Source organism: Saimiri boliviensis, chromosome X (assembly GCF_048565385.1).
Source record: "Saimiri boliviensis isolate mSaiBol1 chromosome X, mSaiBol1.pri, whole genome shotgun sequence".
Taxonomy (NCBI): domain Eukaryota; kingdom Metazoa; phylum Chordata; class Mammalia; order Primates; family Cebidae; genus Saimiri; species Saimiri boliviensis.
This window is the reverse complement of record NC_133470.1, coordinates 108,450,779-108,473,317: the sequence shown is the minus strand read 5'-3', so window position 1 is coordinate 108,473,317 and position 22,539 is coordinate 108,450,779.

The window sequence follows — 22,539 nt, the reverse complement described above, 5'->3', positions numbered from 1 at the left end:
TTTCCATACATCCTCTGAAATCTAGGCAAAGGTTCCCAAAGCTCAACTCTCATCTTCTGTGTACCCACAGGCCCTATACTATGTGGAAGCTGTCAAATTTTAGGATTTAACACTTCGAAACAATGACCCAAGCTGTAACTTGGTCCCTTCAAGCTACAGCTAGAGCTGGAATGGCTGGGATGCAGGCCATAGCACAGAGGCTGCAAAGAGCAATGGTGCACTGGGTCTGTTGCAGGAAATCATTTTTCCTTTCTAGGCCTCCAGGCCTGTGATTGGAGGGGCCACCACAATAATCTCTGAAATTCCCTGGAGACATTTTTCCCATTGTCTTGGCTATTAATATTAGGCTCTTCTTTATTTATGCAAATTTCTTCAGTTGGCAGCTTGAATTTCTCCCCATAAAATGGGTTTTTCACTTCTACCACATGGTCAGGAGGATGCTCTGCTTCCCTTTTAAACATAAGTTTTAATTTCAGATCATCTCCTTGTGAATGCATATGATATGACTGTACACTTTCAGAAAAAAAAAAAACAGGTCACATCTTGAATGCTTTACTGCTTAGAAACTTCTTCTGCCAAATACCCTAAATCATCTCTTTCCAGTTCAAAGTTCCACAGATCTCTAAAGCAGGGGCAAAATGCCACCATCTTTTTGCTAGAGCATAGCAAGAGTCACCTTTACTCCAGTTCCTAATCAGTTCTTTATCCCCATCAGAGACAACCTCAGCCTGCATGTCATTGTCCATATCACTATCAGCATTTTGGTCACAATCATTCAACAAGTCTCTAGGAGGTTCCAAACCTTCCCTCATCTTCCTGTCTTCCTCTAAGCCCTCCAAAGTGTTCCAGCCTCTGCCTGTTTCCCAATTCCAATGTCACTTCCACATTTTTAGATACATCTATAGCAGTACCCCATTATCCCAGTAGCAATTTTCTGTATTAGCCTGTTTTTACATTGCTATAAAAACCTACCTGAAACTGGATAATTTATGAAAAAAAAAGACTTAATTGACTAACAGTTCCACATGGCTGGAGAAGTCTCAGGAAACTTACAATCATGTTGGAAGGTGAAGGGGAAGAAAGGCACATCTTATATAGTGGCAGAAGAGAGAGTAAGAGTGTGAAGGGAAATTGTCACACTTTTAAACCAACAGATCTCATAATAATTCACTCACTATCACAAGAACAGCATGGTGAAAATTGCCTTCATGATCCAATCACCTTCCACAAGGTTCCTCCCTTGACATGTGGGGATTTCAATTACAGATTATGTTTGGTTGGGAACACAGAGCCAAATCATATCACTAGGAATTGCTGCTAGTTATTCAGGGCCCCACGGCTCTTTAGTCAGCAAGTGATGGATCCTGCCAGGACTGGATCCTTTCCTTCAAAGCAGCAGGTTTTCTTCTGACCTATGATGTGTCTAGAAATGCCATCTGGGAGCTAGGACCAGGAATGGGAGCCTCCTGACTCTGACAGGTGCCTTATCCCATTGAGGCAGAGCTGATGTCTAACATGAAACACTAGTCTACTTTACTCTTTCCTCTTTTCTATTCAAGTGGAAGGAAGGGGTCTCCTTGTAGCTGTGAGCTGTGCTGCCTATGATTGGGAGAGAAATGGCACAAGTACTTTCTTAGTGATCTCATCTAGTATCTCAATCAGTTGCATGTCCCCAAGTCCACTGGCTTTGAGCCCAGCGCAGCACTAGGACTTACCTAGGAGCTGCAGTCCTTGTGGCCTATAATACCTTTCAAGTTTAGTTAGAGCCCCAGAGCACTTTAGCTAGCGCTGGTGAGGCTTTCTGAAACTCAAGTTCCAACCACTGGTTAGGTAATTCTCCTCTGGCTAGTGCTGGTCTAAATAGTCCCTTGGTGGGTGTCACCTGGATTCAGCCCATTTTCTTTCTGCTGTGAGAGAGCAGCACTAAATTCAATGCAATGGTTCACAATTGCTGTGCTTTCCCTCTCCCGTGCATGCATACATTCTCTGTGCCACATGGCCATTACCTGGTGATGGGAGTGGGATGGCATCAGTGATGCAAGACTGTTTTTCTGACTCTCTTCAGTGCCACTTTCAGCAACATGAAGTTAAACTAGATAGTCAGTGCTCACCTGATTTTCGGTTCTTCTTAAGGTGCTTTTTGTGGAAACAGTTGTTAAAGTTGTTAATTTGGCATTCCTGCATGAGGTACAATTGGTAAAGCCTTCTATTTGGCCGTCTTTCTCCATACCTCCCCTCCACCTCAGTAGTTAAATAATTAATTAACAAGAATAGAATAGAAATTAGACGGAATGCTGGGAAGATGGCCGCCTAAGAACAGCTCAGGACTTCAGCTCCCAGTGAAAGTGCAGAGGGTGAGTGGACGCCGCATTTCCAGACGAACCCTTATTGCCCATAGACCAGGAGATACCCAGGCAGAGGGGTCGCCAGCGTCGCAGTCCCAGCCGGTGCGGCTGTTTTGGCCCCCGCGGGGCTGATTCCGCCCGCGTGGCTGCTGTGACCACGCCCTGTTGCTGCGGTTCTCCGTACAAAAGCCACTGGTCTGGGAGCCCTCTTAGCTGGCGAGCAGAGCCCTGAGACGGCAGAGTTGCCCATTCATCTGAAATAGCGAGTCAGGCCAGGAGATTCCTAGGCAAAAAATCCACCAGGAGACGGCCCCGCAGTTCGAGCCGACTCCGTGAGTCGCAGCACGGGAGATCCCGGCGCCTTTTCAACAAGCGACCGGAACGTGGGGTCGTTCAACTTAAAAGAAAAGACTCTGAGTCAGGGAGCCAGGTGATCAGGCTCGGTTGGTCCCACCCCTCCACCCCCAACAACAACAAAAAGAAAAACAGTAATTGGAAACCCTCTGGGTTGAGCACTTCAAACAAAGCACAGCTGAACCAGGACAGTCCGGCTCGGTGTGGGAGGGGCTTCCGCCATTACTGAGACTCTACACCGCTAAGGAGGCAGGCTGCCATTGCCGAGGCAACCTGCCACAACAGAGAGAGTCCACCATAACAGAGGCGGGGCCACCATTGCCAAGACAGTTATAACTACGCCCATATAAACAGGACTACAGGGAAGAGCTCAGGGCAGCTGGGCGGAGCCCACAGCAGCTCAGCAAAGCCCCTGCGGGCAGGCAGAGGCTAGGCGTGCTGCTAGCTGGGCGGGTCAGACCTGAAAGAAAAATCAAAAAAGGCAGTAGTGCAACAGAAACTCATAAAGCTCCAACTCCCTGGGACAGAGACAGACAACAGGTGGATAAACCCACAAAAATGGGAAGAAACCAGCGCAAAAAGGATGAAAACTCCCGAAACCAGAACACCTCTCCTCCTAAAAGGGATCACAACTCCTCACCAGCAAGGGAACCAGACCGGATGGAGAAGGAGGGTGATGAAATGACAGAATCAGACTTCAGAAGGTGGGTAGTAAGAAACTACAGTGAGCTAAAAGAACATGTTCTAACCGAACACAAAGAAAAGAGGAAACTTGAAAAAAGATTGGACGAACTGCTGACGAGAATGGACAGCATAGAGAGGAGTATAAGTGAATTGATGGAGCTGAAAAACGCAACACGAGAACTTCGTGAACCATGCACAAGCTTCAACAGCCGAATTGACCAAGCAGAAGAAAGGATATCAGAGGTCGAAGATCAACTCAATGAAATAAAAAGAGAAGGCAAGAACAGAGAAAAAAGCGCAAAAAGGAATGAACAAAATCTTCAAGAAATGTGGGACTATGTGAAAAGACCTAATCTACGTCTGATAGGTGTACCTGAATGTGATGAAGAGAATGAATCCAAGCTGGAAAATACTCTTCAGGATATTATCCAGGAAAACTTCCCCAACCTAGCAAGGCAGACCAATATTCAAATCCAGGAAATACAGAGAACACCACAGAGATATTCCTCAAGAAGAGCAACCCCAAGGCACATAATCGTCAGATTCACCAGGGTTGAAATGAAAGAGAAAATGCTAAGGGCAGCCAGAGAGAAAGGTCGGGTTACCCACAAAGGGAAGCCCATTAGGCTCACAGCAGATCTCTCAGCAGAAACCCTACAAGCCAGAAGAGATTGGGGGCCAATATTCAACATCCTTAAAGAAAAGAACTTTCAACCCAGAATCTCCTATCCAGCCAAACTAAGCTTCATAAGTGCAGGAAAAATAAAATCCTTTGTGAACAAGCAAGCACTCAGAGATTTCATCACCACCAAACCTGCTCTACAAGAACTCCTGAAAGAGGCTCTACACATATAAAGGAACAACCAGTACCAGCCACTCCAAAAACACACCAAATGGTAAAAGAGCATCAACACAATCAAGAATCTGCATCAACTAACCAACAAAACAGCCAGGTAGCATCAAAATGACAGCATCAAATTCACACATAACAATACTATCCCTAAATGTCAATGGACTAAATGCCCCAATCAAAAGACACAGACTGGCAAATTGGATAAAAAGCCAAAACCCATCAGTGTGCTGTATCCAGGAAACCCATCTTACATGCAAGGATACACAAAGGCTCAAAATAAAGGGATGGAGGAAGATCTACCAAGCAAATGGAGAGCAAAAAAAGGCAGGAGTTGCAATTCTCATCTCTGATAAAATAGACTTTAAAGCAACAAAGATCAAAAGAGACAAAGAAGGACATTACATAATGGTAAAAGGATCACTGCAACAAGAAGAGCTAACGATCCTAAATATATACGCACCCAATACAGGAGCACCCAGATACATAAGGCAAGTTCTTAATGACTTATAAAGAGACTTAGACTCCCACACAATAATAGTGGGAGACTTTAACACCCCATTGTCAATATTAGACAGATCAACCAGACAGAAAATCAACAAGGATATCCAGGACCTGAATACAGACCTGGAACAAGCAAACCTAATAGACATTTACAGAACTCTCCACCCCAAATCCACAGAATATACATTCTTCTCAGCACCACATCACACCTACTCTAAAATTGACCACATAATTGGCAATAAATCACTCCTCAGCAAATGCAAAAGAACAGAAATCATAACAAACAGTCTCTCAGACCACAGTGCAATCGAGTTAGAACTCAGAATGCAGAAACTAACTCAGAACCACACAGCTTCATGGAAACTGAACAACTTGCTCTTGAATGTTGACTGGATAAACAATGAAATGAAGGCAGAAATAAAGATGTTCTTTGAAACCAATGAGAACGAAGACACAACATACCAGAATCTCTGGGACACATTTAAAGCAGTCTCTAGAGGAAAATATATAGTAATGAGTGCCCACATGAGAAGAAAGGACAGATCTAAAATTGACACCCTATCATCAAAATTGAAAGAGCTAGAGGAGCAAGATCAAAAAAACTCAAAACCTCGCAGAAGACAGGAAATAACTAAGATCAGAGCAGAACTGAAGGAAATAGAGACACAAAAAACTCTTCAAAAAATCAATAAATCCAGGAGCTGGTTTTTTGAAAAGATCAACAAAATAGACAGAACACTAGCCAGATTAATAAAAAAGAAAAGAGAGAATAACCAAATTGATGCAATAAAAAATGATAAAGGGGATATCACCACAGATTCCACAGAAATCCAAACCATCATCAGAGATTATTACAAACAACTCTATGCACATAAGCTAGTAAACCTGGAAGAAATGGATAAATTCCTGGACACCTGCATCCTCCCAAGCCTAAACCTGGAAGAAGTCGAAACCCTGAATAGACCAATAACGTGGTCTGAAGTCGAGGCAGCAATAAAGAGCCTACCACCCCAAAAAAGCCCAGGTCCAGATGGGTTCACAGCTGAATTCTACCAGACATACAAAGAGGAGCTGATACCATTCCTTCTGAAACTATTCCAGACAATCCAAAAAGAGGGAATCCTTCCCAAATCATTTTATGAGACAAACATCATCCTGATACCAAAACCCGGCAGAGACTCAACAAGAAAAGAAAATTTCAGGCCAATATCTATGATGAACATAGATGCAAAAATCTTCAATAAAATACTGGCAAACCGATTGCAACAGCATATCAAAAAGCTCATCCACCATGATCAAGTAGGATTCATCCCGGGGATGCAAGGCTGGTGCAACATACGCAAGTCCATAAACGTAATTCACCACATAAACAGAACAAAAGACAAAAACCACATGATTATCTCGATTGATGCAGAGAAGGCTTTTGACAAAATTCAACAACGCTTTATGCTAAAAACCCTCAATAAACTAGGTATTGACGGAACGTATCTCAAAACAATAAAAGCTATTTACGACAAACCAACAGCCAATATCATACTGAATGGGCAAAAACTGGAAGCATTCCCTTTGAAATCTGGCACTAGACAAGGATGCCCTCTCTCACCACTCCTATTCAATATAGTACTGGAAGTTCTAGCCAGAGCAATCAGGCAAGAAAAAGAAATAAAGGGTGTTCAAATTGGAAAGGAGGAAATCAAATTGTCTCTATTTGCAGATGACATGATTGTATATCTGGAAGACCCCATCATCTCAGCCCAAAATCTCCTGAAACTGATAAACAACTTCAGCAAAGTCTCAGGATACAAAATCAACGTGCAAAAATCACAAGCATTCCTATACACCAGTAATAGACTTCAAGAGAGCCAAATCAAGAACAAACTGCCATTCACAATTGCTACAAAGAGAATAAAGTACCTAGGAATACAACTAACAAGGAACGTAAAGGACCTCTTCAAGGAGAACTACAAGCCATTGCTCAACGAAATAAGAGAGGATACAAACAGATGGAGAAACATTCCATGTTCATGGTTAGGAAGAATCAATATCGTGAAAATGGCCATACTGCCCAAAGTAATTTACAGATTCAATGCTATTCCCATCAAGCTACCAATGACCTTCTTCATAGAACTGGAAAAAATCACCTTAAACTTCATATGGAACCAAAAGAGAGCCCGCATAGCCAAGTCAATTCTAAGCAAAAAGAACAAAGCAGGAGGCATCACACTACCGGACTTCAAACGATACTACAAGGCTACAGTAATGAAAACAGCATGGTACTGGTACCAAGACAGAGATATAGACCAATGGAACAGAACAGAGGCTTCAGAGGAAATACAACATACCTACAACCATCTGATCTTCGACAAACCTGACAAAAACAAGCAATGGGGAAAGGACTCCCTGTTTAATAAATGGTGTTGGGAAAACTGGCTAGTCATGTGCAGAAAGCAGAAACAGGACCCCTTCCTGACACCTTACACCAAAATTAACTCCAGATGGATTAAAGACTTAAACAACAGACCTAATACGATAAAAACCTTAGAAGGAAATCTAGGCAAAACCATTCAGGACATAGGTGTAGGCAAGGACTTCATGACCAAAACGCCAAAAGCAATGGCAACAAAAGCCAAAATAGACAAATGGGACCTAATCAAACTCCACAGCTTCTGCACGGCAAAAGAAACAGTCAGTAGAGTGAATCGGCAACCAACAGAATGGGAAAAAATTTTTGTAGTCTACCCATCTGACAAGGGGCTGATATCCAGAATTTACAAAGAACTAAAGCAGATCTACAAGAAAAAAACAAACAAGCCCATTCAAAAATGGGCGAAGGATATGAACAGATACTTTATAAAAGAAGACATACAGGAGGCCAACAAACATATGAAAAAATGCTCATCATCACTGGTCATCAGAGAAATGCAAATCAAAACCACATTGAGATACCATCTCACACCAGTTAGAATGGCGATCATTAAAAAATCGGGAAACAACAGATGCTGGAGAGGATGTGGAGAAATAGGAACACTTTTACACTGTTGGTGGGAATGTAAATTAATTCAACCATTGTGGAAGACAGTGTGGCGATTCCTCAAGGACCTAAAAATAGAAATCCCATTTGACCCAGCAATCCCATTACTGGGTATATATCCAAAGGATTATAAATCATTCTACTACAAGGACACGTGCACACGAATGTTCATTGCAGCACTGTTTACAATAGCAAAGACCTGGAACCAACCCAAATGCCCATCGATGATAGACTGGATAGGGAAAATGTGGTACATATACACCATGGAATATTACGCAGCCATCAAAAACGATGAGTTCACGTCCTTTGTAGGGACATGGATGAACCTGGAAACCATCATTCTCAGCAAACTGACACAAGAGCAGAAAATCAAACACCGTATATTCTCGCTCATAGGCAGGTGTTGAACAATGAGAACATATGGACACAGGGAGGGGAGCACTACACACTGGGTCCGTTGGGGGGAAATGGGGGAGGGGCGGGGGGGTGGGGAGGTGGGAAGAGATAGCATGGGGAGAAATGACAGATACAGGTGAGGGGACGGAAGGCAGCAAACCGCACTGCTATGTGTGTACCTATGCAACAATCTTGCATGTTCATCACATGTACCCCAAAACCTAAAATGCAAAAAAAAAACAGAAAAAAAAAGAAAATACAGAAAAAAAAAAGAAATTAGACAAACTAAGAGTCTCTATTGCCGACAACGTTAATACACTGGATTGACAGATTAAAAATGTATTGCAAATTATAAAATATAGCTAAGAGTATTCTATATTGTTTCTTTGGTAAATTCAACAACAGCATATCTAGCACTTTAAATGAATAAAAGAACTTGTTTTTGTTTTGCATGTTTGTTCTTATCTGGATTAAAAGTTCGTTTATTCATTTAAAGTGCCAGATATGCTACTGTAGAATTGAATTTACCAAAGAAACAATAACAAATACTCTTGGCTATATTTTATAATTCATACTACATTTTTTAATCTGTCAATCCTGTGCATTAAAATTGTAGGCAATAGAGACTCTTAGTTTGTCTAATTTCTATTCTATTTTGTTAATTATTTAGCTACTGACATGGAAATGTGGTTCTCTGTAATAAAGAATATAATTTTCAGTCTCCCTTTAAGTTAGATGTGACTACATGACCAAGTTTTGGCTATCGAAATATAAAACCAAATGTCATGTGCAATGTCTAAAAAATGTCCTTAAAGAAAGCAGGTTTGCCCTTCTTATATCATTGATTTGAATAGCCATATTGGATTATGTGCTGAAAAACTCACATTAGTATAGCAGAACAAAAGACATAGAAGGAGACCAAGGCTTTATGGTGGTAGAGCTGACATATCCTTGAATTACTATTTTCAGATTTCTTTAAATAGAAAATAAATTAATTATATTTTATTTAAACCACTTTCATGCGGGTATTCACAGCCAAACTCACTCCTCACTGGCATGACTAACAGCTCTCTGCTTAGCAAAATCAAAGCTATGGCCTGACATTGAGTCACTTCCGAAGGTCGGAAGCATTCTTAGGCTGATCTTATTGATTGCATAATTCTTTACAATGATAGGATAGCAAGAGGAAGAAAACCTGTCACTTAGATACACTTCTTCCTCTTTGCCGTAGCTACATCCAGCACTGACATTGCCCTTCTCTTCTGTCTCCAGTTTTGCCCCAGCACAAACCCTGGCCTCAGTCAGTGCGGCCTGGTTCTAACTGAGCCATTGTTGACATGGTATTTCCTCTTGTTAGTCACAGTTTCTCTCTCACTAAGTAGTTCCACCAAATAAGCTTAAAGCCTCAACTCACTGTTTTCTCAAAGCCTCTATTCCTTGAGTATTTTTCCCCTAAGCCATAAGCAATAAATATATATATGTGTATATATGTGCATATATACATTTATTGCTTATATATAAGCAATAAATATATATGTGTATATATGTGCATATATATATTTATTGCTTATATATTATATTTTGTGTGTGTGTGTGTGTGTGTGTGTGTGTATGTGTAGATGGTGAAAGATTAGGTTAATCTTCTCCTTCCCTTCTATTTAACAATCACAGTCCCTGACAACTACTTTTATGTAAGAAAAGCTATCATTACCTGGGTGACAAAATTACCAGCTTGGTTAACTTCTGTTCTCCATCTGCCTTCCAAATCTGAATTCTCTTCTCTCCCTCTTGTCTAATGAAGAGCTAATCAATTCTGAAAGGTTAAGCTAAACTGCATTTTGTGACTCCTGTCCTTTCTAAAATTTTCAAGGCTACATATTGCCTGAGATTATCTTGAAGGTGCCAGAACTCTTCTTTTTCTTTGAAACAATTAAATAATTTTCAAACATAAGAAAACAGAAGAGTTTTTACCAAAGTATTTCTTCATTGACTACATGAGAAAATCATTCTTCTCACCTCCATTTATGCATTCCTTTGCATTTTTTTCCTTCTCTTCCCCCAGCCTACCTGTCCAGTAAAAGAACATAAACTCTTTAATAGACTTGGGATATACCTAGAAAAAGAAACAAGGCTTTATAAACTGAAGTACACTTTCAGAACTATGAATGATTAAAATAACTTTCTCTAGTTCATCAGCTGGATTTTAGCTTGTTTCTAAAAGTCCATATACATTATTCATTTTTTTTGTCTCTTCCCTCTTTCATTGTTTCCAGTTATAAGAAGATGAGGATTCAGCATCAGTGTCACACTTCAGGATTTCTTCCTAGTTATATCAGTTGCTTATTTTAAAACAATATACAATAATAGCAAGTAAAGAAATAAACAAGGATTTTACATGGCTAAATATACCAAGAAAACTAGAGATTCATGATTTCAACAGTTGTGAATATATGCACACAAAAGTTATCACACTATGTGGAGATGGTTAATTATACTCCTATTACAGCTGAAATAATCTCAAAACAGGAAACTGCTGCTTACATTGGATTCTAATTTAATATTCAATACTGTTTTAGCTTAGTGAAAGAGAGAGAAAAATCATTAACAGACTAATATATCTTCTACAGGTAAATAGCCATGTAAGGAAGCCACTTTTCTTACATGATGAAGGCAAAATCAGAGAGCTCGAGGGTGTAATAAAACAACAGTCACTGCTTCCTACATTGTGCCCATTCTAATTTGTGTAAAACTGGGGGGACAAATAATCCTTAGAGTGTCAGAAAATCTTCCAGTCTTAAAGTATAAAATGTTCAATAATATGATATTAGTATCACTACTAAAATAATACCACACTAATATAATTGTTATCTCACTAATAGTAATAATAATGTATTATTGAACATTTTATACTACTAGTAATAGTAGGAGTAGCAACAGTAATTTTTCTAGCCTCTGGAAGAAGTTGAGACCACAAATATATTTGGAAAATGTAAACAATTTACAAAGAACTTCATCAACCACATGCTTCATAAAAAAGCCCTACAAACTAGCTCAAGCAGGTGCTTTTACCCCACTTTGAGTTTAATTTCTACTTTCTGATGCCTAGATCACCAGTGACTCCAGCTGGAACACTTTACCTATAACTGCTATAAGCTTACCTAATAAACTTGGCCCAGGCAGAGGCATTTTTTTTTAAAGCTCAGATGATTTCAATGTGTGCCCTGTGTTGAGAATAACTAAATTCATGTTAATTTATTAATGATTAAATAACTCAAATAACAACTTAGTGCCAACAGGCATCTTTGGGAAAACACGTTTTACCATACGTAACAATCACCTAGAGAGCTGGTTCAGTTTCCTTGGCTCCACCTCCAGTGATTCTGATTCAGTCAATCAGGTCAAACCTACTGAACCTGCATTTCTAACAAGCTCATGGGTGATACCATGGAACCACACTTACAGAACTACAAACTTTTACCAAAGAAATGAGTTTTGTGGTATAAAATTTTAGGTTTTTTAGCAAGCCAAGAGTGGATATTTGGTGGAGAGTCTTGGATTTGCACCTATAGAGGCATCTGTATTGATTATATTTCAGAAAACATGTGGCATATATTTTCATATAGATTATATATAGCTACCTTTACATACAGTCCAACATAACCTTAGTTTAAATACAAAGCATTTATGATTTTGCATAAAATATCTGATAAGCAATTGAAAGTTGGCATGGTTTCACAACGAGGCAATCAATGACCTAGAATCCTTGTATGTTTATGTTCCATCAATGTTTATACATGGCTTTATCACCGACAGAACTTCATGTTCTAATATGACTGCCACAGGTCTAGAAATTACATCAATATTCAAAAAGGGAGGAAATAATTTTTAAAGTATTAGGGAATGGGGCACTGTGGGGAACATTCCCGTGTGAGACCCCCAAAAGGCGTGAGTCTCACTATACAGTGAATTTGATCCCAAACACAGTTTCCTACTGGAGGCAGTCGAGCTATCCAGAAAAAGGATCTGAAAGATGGATGATCAGTTTCTAATATCAACCACAATATCATTTGGGCCTAAAACTATGCGGTGCTGCTAGACCGAGTGACCCCCTGCCAGCAACCAGTTTCTGCTTTTAACTTTTTTATGACTCTTTAAGAATAAGCCTTAAACCTTTTCTTCACTTGCCTGACTGCCTTGTACCCTAGATAATGGTTTAACTGTCGGGATATTTGCAAAGCAAATGCCACCATAAGGGATGGCTTTGATTTCTGACTCAGAGACTCCTGAATGGGGAAGTTGAGATAAGTTGAGTCAGGAGCAGACAAAGGAGAATCCAGTTAAAAGATATTCTGATGAGCAAAACCAGAAAACCTTTTCACATCTCAGTTCCAAAACAAGATCAAACCAGAGATACCTGCAGCCAGGAGGAATAATGTCTAGATAGATGTAAACAAGCTTTGTGATCACAGGAAATTCTGTTACTTTTTACAACCACTGATTGTGTATCTGACTTTTCACTTGTATAAGCCATGTAAGGTATACATTTGCATTTCCTCTTGCAACCATTGTGTATCTGATTTCTCTCTTGTATAGGCCATGTAAGGTATCCATTTGCATTTCCTCTTGCTATGAGGTAAACCAGAGCAGAAGAAAGTGTATTTATTCCTGGCCTTTGAAAAATAAAATTTGCTGTTTAGGCACGGCCTATCAGCCCTCCAGATCCCCGTCCAAGCGCACTCTCTCTTCCAGGTATTGGGACCCTCTTGGAGGTCGAGAGACTCCCGGCAGACATGCCTACCCGTCCCGGACGGTCCCCGACAGGGTACTTTTCCTATCTAGTTTATCCCTGTTTCAAAAAACTTTGTAGAAACTTCTTTCAATAAATTGTACGTTCATATTGCTTTTCACAACTGAACCATATGGCCGCACCAATCCACAACAAAGTTTAAATAGAATATATATAAAGATATTGTAATAAATAGACCCAATACATATGACTCAAAAACAATAGAAGTTTATTCTCACCACCCAACAGTCTTAGGCAAATGTTACTGACTAGAGGCAGTTCTCTTCTACATGGTGATTGCAGAATTTAGGCTCCTTCCATATAATGGCTCTGAAATTCCTTAAAGTCTCATTACCAATATTACATCCACCACGTAGAAATAGATAAAGAGTGAGGACAACCCAGCATAGAGAAAAGACAAGTGTTTTAGGTGATGGATATCCAAATTTCCTTGTTTTGATTATTATGCATTATATGAATATGTCAAGATATCACATGTACCATATATATATATATATATATATATATATTATTTATATATATATAATATCAATAAAAATAAAAGCTAAAAAACAATATGAATGAAGATACAATTTTATTAAAAGCCTTGGCCCAGAACTGACAGGCCTTCTTCTATTTACATTCCCCTGGCTTTAACTTAGTCAACATGACCACAGCTTGTAAAAACAGGCTGCATAATGTAGTACAGCCATGTGCCTAGGGACAAGAAGAAGCAGATTTTTTATGAAACATCTCTTATACAATAGAAATTATAATTTTATAGATGGGAATATGATGACACCAATCAATGTAAGAGTTCTGTTACTAAAGAAGATAGGAAGAATGGATGTAGAATAGGCAGGCAATAGACTATGTCATCTTAACTTTTTAAAAAAATTTCCAGAGTACAATATAAAATTGCTAGTTCATCTTTTTAAAACTGTAGAATAAAACCTGTGGCAGAAGTGAAATGACCTACATTCTCATCTAGAGTTATTTTCTTTTTATTGAACTGAATGATCAGGAGGATAACACTAAAACACTTTGCTTTAAGTTCCTTATCTATAAGCTGGGAATAACTGACTCTTATTTGGCCTATACCGGAAAAGTGTTTTGATAATCTAATGATAACATTTATGCCAAAGTATCTAAAAAAGACAAAGCAAGCATATGATTCCCAGAAAATACATTTTCCTTTTTCGGCTATCATTATAAAGTGAAATGTATCTCAGTCTGTAAGTGAAGATAGAATTCAGGGAAGGAGAATGGATAGAGTGAAGATCTATGAAAGCTGACTCAAGCTTTACAACTGACAAAAAGCTAACAAGATGGCTTGTCATTGTAGAGTTGTAACTCAAAATTAAAGAACCAATCTACCACTTGATTTCACAACAACCTATTGGTTTGTGACAGTAATGGTCGTCTTTATACCCATAAAATGGATAGTCATGAACACTGATAAAAGATGGCAAATGCAGAGTGGCAACTAATATGACACGACGAAATTACTCCAAAAGGCTAAAAGGCAGTGTCTGTTTTAGTTTCAGGCCATGGTCTAAAAGGGCATAGACATTACATTTGGGCAAATCAAGTGAGAAAACCAGAATGTTCATTCCCTCCTACAAAGTGCGATTTCACTTCTGGAGCAAACAGGTGTTGCTCCTTTCCTGACCTGATAAATTTATTCAAGTATCCTAGGGAGAGCAGTTTACACCTCTTTTAGGGGGAGGAAAGAGGCAATATTTGAGTGAAAGGAATGACAGCAAAAGGAAAAAAAAATGAGGAAACCTGATTTGAAAAGTCAAATTATGCTTCTCAAAGTAAATACCCTGATTACAGAGATTTGATGGTGTGCACTGACCAGTGTGCCAACTGTAAACTGATGTGTTCCATGGAGAAGTACTAATACTGGGGATCAGGGGAAGGAGCTAGCTAAGGGAGTCATGGAAAGGCCTGCATTGAACTACTACCCCTTGATCCACAATTATCACATGGAACCACAACTCACTCATTCCTCATTACCAAAGCCTAGCTATATGAAAAGGCTAGCAGAGTTAGGGCTGTGGCCTGAATTGTACATTTTTCTGTTCCTGTGTGTAAAAATATGCCTCCTCAAGAACCTAGAAAGCTTCTCTCATATAAAGTCCAAATTTGATGCTTACTTTCTACCCCCATTTCCAAGTACAAAAAAAGTCTAGCTCAACGTTATATACAGGACAGATATTTCTTGAATGACTAAGAACTTAGGTATGAAAAAATACCAGACTCTTCTAGGGATTCCCAAGTCTTAATTGCCACCATTCTTAAATCCATTGGTTTCTAAACACTAGTAGTCAAATTGGCACCTAGCTCTACAGATTGCTGGGCCTGCTGCAAGATCTGTTAAATCAGAATTATAGAATAGATATGAAACTTGAGTTTCATATTTTTAAAAAGCTCCTTTCATAATGGTTATGTGCCCTGAAGTGCATAAGACAATGATTGTTAATCTAGGGTATAGAAAAGGATCATCTGAAGAGCTTATATACTTTTTAAACTAAAATAGCTTTTTCTGGACATCTTAGTAAGTCTTGGATAAGATTTAGGCAATTTGTGTTTTGTAACAACAGCCCCTGATGTAATTCTGATACCCAATCCTGGTTAAGTAACACTGCTCTGAACTAACACTAACTCCCTTTTAACAGAAACTGGTATTTAACACCCTTGTCATTCTCCCACCCATACACACTTTCTCTAGAAAATCCCAAATCTTTCCTTCCTAATTTTAACACTAACCAATTTCCACAAGGTTCAGGCTCCCTAGGTATCATCCCTACCTGCACAAACCCCAGGGGAGAAATTAGGCTTGGTGATGCATAATTTAATGATCTACATTGTTTAAACTTTACAACTGTTTTGATCATTTCACTAGAGGTGGGACGAGGAGGCTTATTCCAGGTTCATTGTAATACATTGGTTTATTGAACTACAGCCCAGGCATACGCATTCTGACAGTCTGACATTTATGTATCTCTTGACGCAAATATATAACTCATGTCACTGTTGATGGGAATTGTAACTTTCCAAAGAATAGGAAAGATACACTAATAATCTTGTAATAATGACTTAGGAGAGTATATTGACAACATAAATGTTAGCACAATTATGTAAAGACTCCATCTGCCTCTTAGCCTGGTACGTTTAGGTGTTCTATTTATAAAACAAGTACATCTGGATTCACATATTTGGGGAGGTTGTTGCAGAAGTAGATGTTTCTATCAGGGCTCTTTAACTGAGAACACAGCAAGTTTGATCTTTATTAGGCAGTAGAGCACTATAATGAAAGCTCTGTTTTCCTGTCACTGTTTCCAAGGGTTATAATGAACAACACAATAAAACAAGAGTTCATAATGTACAATTAGCACAGAATTTCCACTTACTTCTCTTTTCTCCCCATGCTACTGAAAATGGGCTGGTGGATATCAACTAGATAGTTGAAGATGTTAAGCAGATACCATACATTTTGGAATTGTGTTATGTATACTTTTTTATTTCATTTTCACAATGTTATAAAATGAGTGTATTGGCATTATTATATACTCCATCCATACTTTATGAGTAAGGGAACTGAAGCACCAAAAATTAAAATAATTTGTTCACACTCAGTCAGTCGATAGACCAGATTTTAAACCCAAACAATTTAGATACAGAGTTCGAGTTCTTAATTATTACAGTATATGTCTTCCTAAGAAAGATCATTATAGTGGAAACAAAATATGCTTTGTAATCAGGCTGGAAAGTATTTTCATCATTTCAAAGCCAGATGATTTTAGGCAAGTTATCCAACTTCTGGGAGTCTCAATATCATTATCTCTAACATGAGAAAAATAGTAGTAGAGTCACATTATATTTGTGCACTTAAATTAGAAACTAACTTTAATAACACCACAATGACCCCAAAGTACATTTGTAATAATTTGTGTAATACTCATGCCTATTTGAATATCATATATTAAAGTTATAAATACCTGATATAACAAGTGTGGAGTAAACTGTGCAGACCACCAAGAACCATTTAGTATTCTCTACTAACCTTCCATTTTTCCCCGAGGGATTTGATACTTATCTTTAAAGCAATATGGCTTAAATTTTTTGGCATCTGCACATAACATTTTTTTGTTTGTTTGTTTTTTCCCTTACTTTAGCTAAGGGACTGTCAAACTTTAGTGTGAGTATGAATAAGAATTATCATACAATGGAGCATACACAAAGTTGTGCAGACTTCTTTATGGGCACTTTAGGGGATTTTGATGGATAACTTTAATTTTTACAACCTTTATATATTTGTGTGAAGTGCAAATATCCAAGCACCTAATACCTCTGTCCCTGCCGCAGAGGTGTTTTGAATATTAACTCACACTTTTCCAGCAGCTCCCTGTCTATTTGGTTTCTAACAAGCCAGTATGTAAGAGACTACATAGCAAACAAGTAATAAACTTTTAGAGCCTAAATGGGTAGGAAGGCACACCCCATGCCTTCTTTCCCAATTTGTCTTAGCAATAATTCCAGCCCTATAATCTCCTTGGGAAGAGATTGGAGGCCTCATCCAGCAAGAACAGGTGGGATGGTACTCCCTATATCTGCTTCTCTTGCTCCTGAAACATATTTCTGCAAACTCTCATTGGAAAGCGGTGAAGGGATCCTCATACCTGGAAAAAAGGGGGTACTCCCTCTACCTTCTTTCCTGGCTTTCTTCAGAGATTAGATCTAGATGAGAATGATTTCCCTGCAAGGAGGGTGTACAACTTCTGCTATTCTGAACAAAATTAATGGACAGTCCCATGTGCCTTCTCCTTAGCTTACTCCAGTGATAATTTCAGTTCTACAATCTCTCTGTAGAAACAGATTTGAGGCCTCTGCTGGCAAGAATAGGAGTAAAGGGACTCTGCACCTTCTCCCCTGGCTAGCTCCTTAGATGGATTCCTACAGTCTGTTATTGGAGAAAGATAAAATGATCTGCTTTGGCCTAAAAAAAAAAAAAGAAAAAAAAAAGTGGGTATTTCCTTTTGCCTCTTTTCCAGCTTGCTTCAGTGAAAACTCCAGACCAGAAGGCTTCCCTTGCAAGAAGGTCTGGGACTTCCGCTTGCTGTGCCTCCTTCTCCAACTTGCTCCAATGATAATTATAGTCTTAAATGTCTCCAAGGAAAGATATTAGAGGCCTCTGTAAGTAATTATAGAAGAGACAGCACAACTCAAGCTATTTTTCTCAGCATGCTCTAGAGATAATCTTCTGTAATCTCTCATAGGAAGAAGGCTTAGGGACATCTCTGTTCCTGAAAGGGAACGTGGACACCCCAATATGCCTTCTTCCCCATCTTGCACCAGCAATAAATCCAAACCTACAGACTCTTTCTGGAAGTCATTTCTGTGTACATCAAGCATTTCAACTTTTATAGCTTTCACCCGACCGAATGACTCCAAAATCACCTAGCCCTGGAAGCTGACAGAGCTCTGCACTCTCGAATCTTTTAGACCACAGAGAACAAAACATTGGCTTTTAAAAGTACAAACATTCAGTAGTTATCTCCCCATGTTTAAAGTGAGTAGTCTGAACAAGAGTAAAAGCATCTGCATCAGACACTGGCCTCAGTGTAGGAATGGGTGAAACATGAATTCTGGCTCTCAGCTTCTCTGTACAGGAAAGAAGAAACTGGACATCTAACACTCCAAACTCTGTGGTTGCATACAAAAGGACTGGTTTGATCCCACCGCTCTCAAAGCAATAGCACTACTTGACACTCTAATTTCTTGGGAACCACTCAGACTGAAAATAGTAGGTTAGGCAATCACATAGTTTGGAGGCACATAGAATATCTGGCCAGACTAGTTGGGGAGGAACATTTTCTACTGGAGACAAGTCTAGCAGGACTAGGAAAGGTGATGCTCTTATCTGTTGCACATAAACCAACACACAGGGGAAACAAAAAAAAATGTCCTAAATAAAAGAAAAAATATAAATAATCAGAAAACAACTTTAATACAATGGAGATATGTCATTAACCTAACATGAAATTATAACCTATAGTCATAAATGTAAAACCCAAAATTATAAAACCCCTAGAAGATAATCTAGACAATACCATTCTAGATTTAGATTGCATGGCAAAGATACCAAAAAAACAATTGCAACAAAAGCAAAAATTGACAAATGGAATCTAATTAAACTTAAGAGTTTTGCACAGTAAGAGGAATTATCAACAGAGTAAGCAGACATCCTAAAGAATAGGAGAACATTTTTGCAAACTATGCATCCGACAAAGGTACAATATCCAGGACATATAAGGAACTTAAACAAATTTACAAGGAAAAAGAAATGCCATTAAAAGTGGGCAAAGGACATGAACAGTTACTTTTCACAGGAAGACATACATGCAGCTGACAAGCATATGAAAAAAGCTCAACATCACTGATCATTAGAGAAATGCAAATCCAAACCATAATGAGATACTTTCTCACACCAGTCAGAATGGCTATTACTAAAATCTAAAAAACAAACAAACAAACAACAAAATAAAACAGATGTTGGTTGGCTTGCAGAAGAAAAGGAATGTTTATATACTGTTGGTGAAAATGTAAATTAGTTCAACCACTGTGGAAAACACTATGGCTAATTGTCAATACCTAAAAACAGAAATGCCATTTGACCTAGAAATCCCCCTTACTGGATATATACCCAAAAGAATATAGCTCATTCAATTATAAAGACACATGCATGCATACATTCATTGCAGCACTATTCACAATAACAAAGAGATTGAATCAAGCTAAATGTCTATCAAGGGTAGAATAGATAAAGAAAATGTGGTACATATATACCACAGAATACTATGCAGTTATGAAAAATGAGATCATGTTCTTTGCAGGAACATGGATGGAGCTAGAGGCCATTATCCGTATCAAATCAACACAGAAACAGAAAAGCAAATACCACATGTTCTCACTTATAAGCTTGAGAAGAGCAACCGCAAGACACATAATTGTCAGATTCTCCAAGTTTGAAAAGAAGGAAAAAATGTTAAGGACAGCCAGAGAGAAAGGTAAGGTTACCTTAAAAAGGAAGCCCATCAGACTAACAGTGGATCTCTCTGCAGAAACCCTGCAAGGCAGAAGAGAGTGGGGGCCAATATTCAACATTCTTAAAGAAAAAAATTTCAATACAGAATTTCATATCCACTGTAACTAAGCTTCATAAGCGAAGGAGAAATAAAATCCTTTACAGACAAGCAAATGCTGAGGGATTTATCACCACCAGGCCTGTCTGACAAGAGCTCCTGAAGGAAGCACTAAATATGGAAAGGAAAAATTGGTACCAGTCACTGTAAAAGCACACCAAAATATAAATACCAATGACACAATAAAGAAACTGCATCAACTAGTGTTCAAAATAACCAGCTAGCATCATGATGACAGAATCAAATTCACACATAACAATATTAACCTTAAAATGTAATGGTTTAAATGCCCCAATTAAAAGACACATACTGGCAAATTGGGTAAAGATCCACCAGTGTGCTGTAATCAGGAGACATACATACCTCACGTGCAAAGACACACATAGGCTCAGAATAAAAATGGAGAAAAATTTACCATCTTTGCAGTAACATGGATGCAACTGGAGGCTGTTATCCTAAGCAAATTAACACAGGAACCTAAAACCAAATACCACATGTTATTACCTATAAGTGGCAGCTAAACAATGGGTACTTCTGGATGTACAGATGACAAGACACATAGGTGACTGATAGAGGGAGAAAGGGTGGAAAAACTAACTATGGGGTACTATGTTCACTTCCAGGGTGATGGGTTCAATCATACTCCAAACCTCAGCAACCCACAATACACCCATGTAACAAACCTGCACATGTACCAACATCTAAAAATAAATGCTGAAATTATAAAGAAAAAAATAGAAAATTTTAAGAAAAAAAGAAAAAGTAGTAGCGTATATATATATATATATATATATATATATATGTGTGTGTGTGTGTGTGTGTGTGTGTGTGTGTGTGTGTGTGTGTGTATGAAAGTATTAACTATCTTCCAATGCTCTAAACTCAAAGAGTTTATGGTCTTCTTGATGAAATGACTCACCTATACACCAAGATTATAATTCAGGATAGCATATATTCAAGGACCAGGCAGTATGGTAAAGATGTGTCAATGATACAGAAATTCAGAGAAGTAAAGATTACATTTTAGAATTATGGTCATTAAGAAAATCCTCATGGCAGAGGATATTAAAGGGTTGTTATGTTGCAATGCAATGTATTAATGCTATAGTTTAATGAGCAAACTTCTTGGTGTTATTTTCCCACCACACAAAGCGGGGAGGGTGTTAGAGATCTAGGGTCTCCTTAACTCCAGAGTGGGAACAAATAACATTTTATATTTTAGAGGAAGTGAAAAGGGGTTGCTATTCTGAAGATAACTTTGTTTGGAGGAGGAAGCCTCATAGAAAGAATAATTTAGTGACTGTTGTGAATTGAGTTGTGCTCCTCTCCAATTCATATGTTGAAACTCTAACCTCCAGTACCCCAGAATATGACTGTATTTAGAGATAAGGCCTTTAAACAGGCGATTGAGGTAAAATAAGATCTTTAGAGTGGGTCTTAATCCAAGATGACTGGTGTCCTTAAGATTAGGACACAGACACAGAGGGAAGACCATGCGAAGACACAGGGAAAGCAGGGGCATCTACGGGCCAAGGAGAGAAGCCTCAGAAGAAACTAACCCTGCCAACATCTTGAACTCTGACTTCCAGCCTCCTGAACTGTGAGAAAATAAATTTATATTGTTTAGGCTACCCACCGTGTGACACTTTGCTATGGACACCTTAGCTAAGTAATATAGATACTTGTAACAGAAACAATTATTGAGCTGGGCACTTCTTTTGTGTTGGGCTGGCTCAGCTAATTTTGATTGGCTTTGCTCACATGTCTGCAGTTCCTCATCAGGTGAAGGCTGACTTCACTCTCTTATCTGGAAGTGGACAGTCTTTCAGCTATGATTCCTAGTTCTCTTCATGTAGTCTCTTAATTCTCCAGAGGCTTATCTGAGCTTCTTTACATGCTCCTTGTTGGGATGCCATGAGCAGGAAAAAAAAGTGAGCTCCATAGTGAAAGCACTTTTCAAGTCTCTTGCTTGTGTCACATTTGCTAATATCATATTAGCCAACACAGGTCACATGACCAACCCCAGATTAAAGCAGCAGAGAAAATGACCTCTTGATGAGCACAACATCAGAGTCACCTGGCGAAAGGTACATATGTAGGGGGAAGAAAATAATTTGTGGCTAATTTTGAAATTTACCACAGAGAAAATAGGATTTTGGTGTTCAAAAGGTTTCAGGGAAATGAATGTATTTCCCACACATACCTATATCCTTGGAGACTGGTATAAGGACTGTACCAGAAGCAGAGAAAATTTGATCCATGTAGATGATAGTGCTTTGAATGTAACAATAACTTGAATGAAAGTGAGTGATTAGGCACCCATAAAAGGCCCTAAACATCTATAGCTTGGGAATCTTGCTGGTTCCTTGTGACCAAGT